The sequence below is a fragment of the Leuresthes tenuis genome, unplaced genomic scaffold (genome assembly GCF_036924035.1).
Source record: "Leuresthes tenuis unplaced genomic scaffold, fLeuTen1.0.hap1 SCAF_19, whole genome shotgun sequence".
In the NCBI taxonomy this organism is placed as follows: domain Eukaryota; kingdom Metazoa; phylum Chordata; class Actinopteri; order Atheriniformes; family Atherinopsidae; genus Leuresthes; species Leuresthes tenuis.
The window spans coordinates 11,283,297-11,291,322 of NW_027325373.1; positions in this window are offsets into that span (position 1 = coordinate 11,283,297).

Sequence of the window (8,026 nt, forward strand, 5' to 3'; positions counted from 1 at the left end):
GCCTACACATATTATTTTATGTCAGTTCCATTTCCATGTTTACTTGTTTTCAGTCAATAGGATGTTTGATTTGTGCGTTCGTGTACGTGTCTATGAGAGGATAATTAGAGTGTGTGTTTTGTGTATGTTGTGGGCACGCAGAGTAAATTACTACCTTTGATCGTAGAAATGAAACGTCTGCTCATTTGCACTTTAAGGACGACTCCGTCCCTGAATACACAGCTTTGGTTTTATTGTGTGTGCTTGGCATAGAAACAAACTACTGAGTCTCACACATCCTAAAATAAATGTTTTCTCACAACTTTTTGAGTTGCAGATTAAATCATCAAGCTTCGTTCCCGTCAAATATCAATCAGTGCTGTGGCAGTTCATTTGCAAATCTACTTTTTTTGTCTGTTTTGTTTTGTAGTGCTAATGATGTTTGCTTGATGTTGCTTAGAAATAAAAGTAATTTGAATATTAAGTATTTTTTGTGAACTTTTTGTTTTTGGCATAGTCTCAGGTAAGAAAACAACCCAGAGGTACAACACATTACAGAGCAGTCTCATGGCAAAATAGGAAATAGCCACAAAATAAAATTTATTTTTTCATTGCTGATGGACCCAAATTGAGAATTCTTTGTGACACCCAGCAAAACTTTTAAAGTAGGGGTTATATTTTCCTCTGGTGAGCCAGAAAATTTGATCTGTAAATGGTGGATGCTATGGTAGCCTCTGTTTTAAGGCAAGCAAATGATGTTTTGCTAACCTGAACTATGTTGCTTTTATTACCCAAACCTAACCAAATGGCCACTGAAAGCAGAATCAAGCTGCAATTGTGGATGAAAGGGACATTTTTAAATGAAGTTAATATAGGTAGCCAACTGGGCCAGACAAGAGACAAACTCTGATCTGTGAATTTTCTGCATGTATTTGCAGTCTGCATTTTCATCAAGATGTTCACAGAAAAACAGTTGAAATACATGTGGAAAAAACTAAAAATGTTATTGTTAGTTGCATATATAGAGCTCCTGGTTCTAATATGGAAATATTTAGAGAATGGTTTGAGCAGACATATACAGTTACATCTCAGAAGGTCTTTTTTGTCTGTGCTGAGGACTTCTGAGGACAGACACCATTTCACAAATTATAGGCCTGTTTCTCTACTTCCACAATTTTCCAAAATTTTGGAAAAATGATTGGATTGTAGATTGGATACATTCATTAATAAACATAAACTATTTTCTGAAAGTCAATATGGATTTAGATCACAAAGACAACAATGGCAGTCCTTGAATTAATAGAAGAAGTCACCATCTCCTTAGACAAAAAGAAATCTGTAGTTGGTGTATTTATTGATCTCAAAAAATCATCTGACACAATAAATCATGAAATATTAATCAAGAAATTGGAGCGCTATGGCATCAGGGGAGTAGTCCTGAACTGGATGAAAAGCTGTCTAAGCAACAGGCAACAATTTGTGCAAATGGGTGACTGCCAGCCATCTTGCTTGGACATTGTTTGTGGTGTCCCCCAGGAGTCAGTATTGGGACCAAAACTGTTTATTCTTTATATTAATGATATCAGTAAAGTTTCTAAAATACTTCATTTTGTTTTGTTTGCAGATGATAGTAATATTTTTTGTACAGGTGATAATTTGCAGCAGCATTTGGCTGAAATCAACTTAGAGTTATGTCAACTTAAGATATGGTTTGATATTAATAAATTATCATTAAACTTGGATAAGACTAAGTTTATGTTGTTTGGAAACTGCAAAAGCAAATCCTAATAGACGATGTGTTGGTGGAGAGAGTTAATGAAATGAAGTTTCTGGGAGTGATGATAAGTTTCTGGTTTACTGGCTCAGTTGGTAGAAACATTTTGCACAGACAAAAATTGGGTTGGACACAGCTGTCTGGATAGGGGAATCTTGTAGACTTGATGAGATTTACATCATCAAAGTGTATGTGGGGATGTAAGTACAGAGGGTATACCGACCTAAATGATGAACTCCCCTAGACGTGCACTCAGAGAGCTGCAGACACTATGGTCATAATGTTGTTTTCTACTTTTTTGTTCACTAGGACAAAAAAGTTCCAAGATCGACATCTACACATTTCTTTCTATTCAGAGTGCATTTTGTTGTTTGGTGCATGAGAAGCAAGTGCCCCTGTAGCGAATCCCAGCACAACAAGCTGTGACGACAGCTGTTCAGCCTGCTCTTTGGTGATTTGCTTGACTGAGCAGCTGAGGACTGGAAAACCAAAAAGTCGAAACCTTGTAAAGCTGATCACTTTGACAACAAATCTCGCTTAAGCTCCATGAAAACATCTGGTAGCGGCATAAAATTGTAGATTTGTGGAGCTTTGAAAAATGAATTCACTTTAGTTATTAGTCTTTAGACTAGTCTTTACAGTAATGACCCTGCTGTAAAATAGAAATTTACATCTCACTGGAGATGTCCAATTAAGTAAGTCTAATTTACCAACACACAAAATATTTCATGTATTTCCATAAAGAAAGACATCTGGGACAAGATGATAACCAGAGGATATCAAAGTTTGAGGTGGACCTCAGACGAGTTCAAATAGTTTTCAGGGGTTTCAGGGGAATAGTTTCACCTCAGTGAATAGAGGAAATCTTACATTATTTACTATCAACACTTTAATGCTTGTGGTGTGGGCTGAAGAGCCCAGATCCATTAGTTCTGATGGATTATGACAGTTTTTCTCAGTTAGAAACTATAAAAACTTTAGGACAGATCATTTATGTATTTAGTGCAGTCTGTACATGTGAAAATGTGCATGGGTTCAAATAACACAATCACGATCCTACATGCATCCATGAATTTAACAGAACTGAAGGAAAAGCTCAACTCATTGAAGTTTTTTTTTTCAAAGCTTTATCTGAGGGGAGGCTTTCTGTTTCAGACTTTGAGATCTCCTGACACATAGCTACTGCATGTAGCAGTAATGCCCTGAGCAGTACAAAAGCCATAAAACTGCTTTCATGCTTCAGGGAAACTTCACAGATCTTCTGATGTCAGTATTTAATATTGTGTGAATGAGAGAGGTTCTCTGTATGGGCCTGTCGAAGGCAGAATAATGTCAACATCCTGCTGACTTGTAGTGACTCTGCTAGTGAGGCTTTTTCATGTTTGTAGGGGCAGAGCCCAAGGCCATCTATCTGCAGCCCCCATTCATCATGCAAGAGGACACAGGGGAGTCAGAATAACAGAGGAGTCACAGACATTTAACTGTTTTGTGTATGCATACTTTGTTGTGAATAAATAGTGTCTCACGTAACAAATGATGAAGTTCAGGGCAATTTTGTACTTTTGTCTGATAAACTGTCAATGCAATTCTTTTTCAAAACTGACTTTCAAAATGACCGTCAGTTGCTGCTGATATCGAGAAAAATATCTTCATCATATAAAAAAAAGAGAAAATTCCCCAGAGCAAGAATAACCCTTTCTGTTTTATTTCGATGGCATCATTGCTTAACATAGACCATTTTGTGTGGAACTTGATGAATAGGGGAGAGGTTATGAAACTTTTTCAAGGATATGAACTATGCTAAATGCAATAAAGTGTCTTTGCTAGTGAGAATGTGAAGGGTTGCTTCGAGCTAACAGACTTGAGGAATGAAAAGCAACATGGGAAAAACATTCAGTTTCAATCATCATCTCAAAGTTTTTACACATATTTTTGAGGGTATATTATAGTCCCTGATTTCTAAACCAACAGTCCAGTCAATTACTCACTGCCTTTTGTTTTTGTCAGCCCTGGGATGTGTTTAGTAACAGGCCACAGGTTAGCACACACTGTACTGGAGCCATGAAGGACGCAGAGGGAATGTTTTCATTCAGTTGCGCTGCTGTTTCTTATTTCCTGTGGTTTCGCCTTACATTCACACTTAAATAGCACCAGGACCTTTAATAGCTTGTGTGAAAACAAAAGGTTCAAAATTGGGTTGCCATTGTGGTGGCAGAAGAAATAGAAGACCTGTCCGAAAAAAGACGAATGTTGGTGTGAGGTTTCACTCTCACTTGTGACTCAGTTTTGATTTGACTGAGATCTGTTCCTCTAAAATGACACCCAGATGTGTAGATAGAGCATCTTTGAGGGGAGACTACCAGTGAATATTGTACATTTATAACACATTAACTCATAACCCAGCTGATTACTTACATAAATAAACCCTCTTCTTTACCTTTACAAGTTTTCTAAAACGCTGTCAAACGTGTTTCTTTTTTGGTTGAGAATTTTCAGACGTATGACACAGATCAAAACTGCTCCCTTGTTGACTGTTTTTTTGCTTTTTGACGATGGAGGGGTGGCTTTCCATTGATATGAATATCACCCTTATGCTGTGCCATGAAACAGTGAACTTGGTGTATTTCATTCAAGTTGGTAAAATGTTGAGACAAAGAGCAGGGAAATTGATGTATAGTATATATACATAATTATATATATAGCATAGTATATATAGTATATATAATATATCGTGGATAAAGTCAAAATATTTGCACTGGATTGTATGTTTGGGCTTTAATGTTTCAGCTGCTGAGATAATTTACAACAAGATACTGAAAGAAACTAGATGAGATTGAAACTCTTGGAATTCAAGGAGCTTCCAGATGGGTCACTTCTTAGAATTTGTTGAGCTTCTGAAGAAATACACACTTGAAATTATGCAGACAAGCTGAGACTCACTGCCTTTGGAAAGCTCACCTGTGCCATCTAGTGGCAGTCATAGAGCAGCCAGTAACGAGCTTTTTTCTTTCTTGTTCTTCTTTTTCCCACAACAATGTTGTGTCAACTAAAGTGGACCCACATGACAGATTCATCCCAGGAAGGTTAATTCAGTACCGAGCCTTTTTTTCATAAGAAAGATCAATAGCATGTTCATTTGGCAGTTCTTCTTCGTTGAAAAGAGAGTGATTTTGATCAGAAACACACGTCTTGTTAGTTCAAGTCTTTGACTAAATCTGGCCTGAATGTGAGTGTGTGTGCACGCGCGAGCGTGTATGTGTGTGTTCGTATTTATTTTTGTGGGCGAAGAGCTTTATATTGTGCTTATGTTTGACAATCCCTGGAGTCAAATATGTATTGGACTCACTCCCAGTCTTTATACAGAGTCTCAACTTGTCATCTGGGTCTCATGCAAAGTTAACTTCGAGTGAAAATCTCTCCAGAAAAGCAAATAAAATGAAATATCCCCAAGAAGTTTTTACTATTGGTAATTACAGCAAAAGCTTGTATTGTTTGGCACTAAATCAGATAAAAACAAACTTGATTTCCTCCTGGAAAACAAGATTTCCAGTAAATGTAACTGTTTTAATCATTCCCATGACGTAACTGATTTAATCATGAGGTGCGCAACAGTAGAGTGAATGAGAGATTGAATTAGAGTTGTGCAACCTGGTAAAATCCATGAATCCAGCTTACTGCATACCAACAGGAGCAGTGTGGGAGGATGGAATCTATTTATTTTCACTATTTTGTCCTATCCTCCTATCCTAGACTAAATAGATTAAAGACCCCCTTCTCTTCTGTTTCAATTGGGTGGTTTAGTCTCACAACGCACATTAATTTATGTAAACAGTTTCACACTATAGGATGCTTTAAAATTCATTGTTGGGGGGGGGGGGTGTTCTCTGAACTCGTGCTGAATCAGTATTTAACACATTTACATATGTGTACACACACACATAAACAAATATTTGATTTTGCCCCATTTTATAGACTGAAGCATGAATTAATAAGGGAATAGCCCACACATCCCATGAACTAGCTTTTGAATTAACTGTCCAATTACCTTTGATTCCTGAAACATTAAAGAGCCGCCATTCCTAAACCCTTCCTCCAATTTGGAGGTGAATACCCTCAAATTAAAGCTGAGAGAACTTGTGACAGTGTACAAATATATAAGAAACTGACTGTAAGAGGTTATAATAGCATCAGATAAGGTTGTGTGATTATTGAAGGAGGTAAAAGGACTAGATTTGATTCATAGTAGCCATCTTGTCACCCTCACTGACCATCTGTTGTTGTTGCTATATCAATGAAAAACGTATTTGTTATTCCAAGCATTCTTGGAAAGTTCGGAAAGTTTTTCTGGAAAGTTTGTATTACTATGAATGGCTCTGTCTGTTTCTTCTTCTGTGATGCTGTGTTTGTTAAAGATGACCTGATGAAAAACTCAAATGATACTCGTCAATTGTTCAGTTGTTACATTTTCTTGGTTTTAGCCTATTACTGTCTTTTACTTTCATGGTCTAAAAAAAAGAAAGAAAAAGGGTAAAAAGCAACAGGCTAAACTAATAAAATGTAATAATTAAAAAAGGGTAAAAAGCAATAGGCTGATCTAATCAAAACACAAAGGAATCCTTTAAAGAACTACAAAGTCCAGTGTTCAGTCATGCGCCAAGCGACTGGTCCGTGGAACTCCTTTGTCAGTGCTTTCTAATTAGGTGACGTCCAGTTCCTGTATATCCACGGCCTGCCCCTGCATCTTGAAGGACAGAAAGGAGCTCTCAGTTTTTGGCAAAAATTTGAGAAAAAAAATACAGTGAACATTTAAACAACAGACAAGAAGGAAGTACTTTCCTTTGCCCACTTCAAACAGGCGTTGTGATAGGTAAACCATGACTTTTGCTCACTCTAACTTATTTAAATGGCCCATATCACCCAAAGTGAAAGAGACCCATTTCAAATTTATAAATAAAATATATCCTGTGTCCATGCTTCTTGAAAGAAGATTAAGCTTGTTGCTGATCCTTGTGTTTTTTTGTAAATCAGCAGTTGAATCTCTTTTTTTTTTCATGTCAATATTCACAAAGTTTTTGGACTGACATTGGAAACTGGATCAATCTTAAACTTAACATTCCTTTGTTTAATGCTGATGCCATTTTATTTTATGTGGATAACCTAAATCCAGCTTTCTCTGGTTCTATAAATATAATTGTTGTTTTAGCTAAGTACCATATTCACTGCAATAAGTGAAGAAGAAGTTAACCCTCTTTCTCCTGTTTTGTGAAGGAATTTAAGATGTATTATTCACCATTATGTAAAATTAAAAAATGGAAAACTGCAAGAATCATCTCACAACAGATGGCTAAAAACTTTTTGTTCTAAGTCTGTAAGCCTGTGGTTTTGCTCCTTACTTTTTTTTTCCACAACAAAAAATATATACTGCTTTCATGGTCTGACCTATAGTCAATCAGATTAACCATTAAAAAAAAAACATCTTGACAGCTCATTGTGGTATTTCATGTTTTCTGTTGAACTGGTATCGAGAAAGAATTCAAATCTTTCTATTTGACAAATTTAAAAACAATTTTTTGAGAAAATATTTCTACAAATGCAGTGGTTAAGTTCACGTTCAAAATAGGCCTACCGCCTACGTTATGCAGCCTAAGTGTAAGGTTTATCCACGCAAGAATCAACAGTTTTCATGTTTTCACATTGTTGTGTGGTCATTTTTCTGAATAAAATGTTTCTAAAAATTATCCACCCTCTGTTTTTTTCACAAATCGCACCCTGACTAGGACAATAATGATGGTCCAGTTAGATGCCCAGGGGTCTACTTGAACAGTCAGTTTTGCGAAGGAACCGGAAAAACTGAGAGAAATTACTGGGAAGCAGCAGCCAACTGTTTGAATACCTTGTGCCACAGAGGAAATGTGGCACAAGGGGACAGTGAAGGTACTGTTCGCTTATCAGGAGCTGTTTCTTCTTTTCCAGGGCAGATTAGACTGTTTGCTGACGCACGTTCCATCTGGTACGTTATACAAAGTGGTAATACAGTAAAATGGCCCGTGTCCAAAGTAGCTCAGCTGTAAATCTCCTCTGCATCGTTCATGGGAATTGTTTTAGATGACATTATAGCTATTGTTTTTCCCATTTCTGTTGGTTGCTAGAGTTTAAAACTGTTTTTTCTACATTAAACACTTTTAAAATCAATGTGTTGATCAAATGTTAGAGACCAGGTGATGCAAACACTTTCTATGGAACCTTAAAGGGGTAGCAGACTGAAATAAGCTG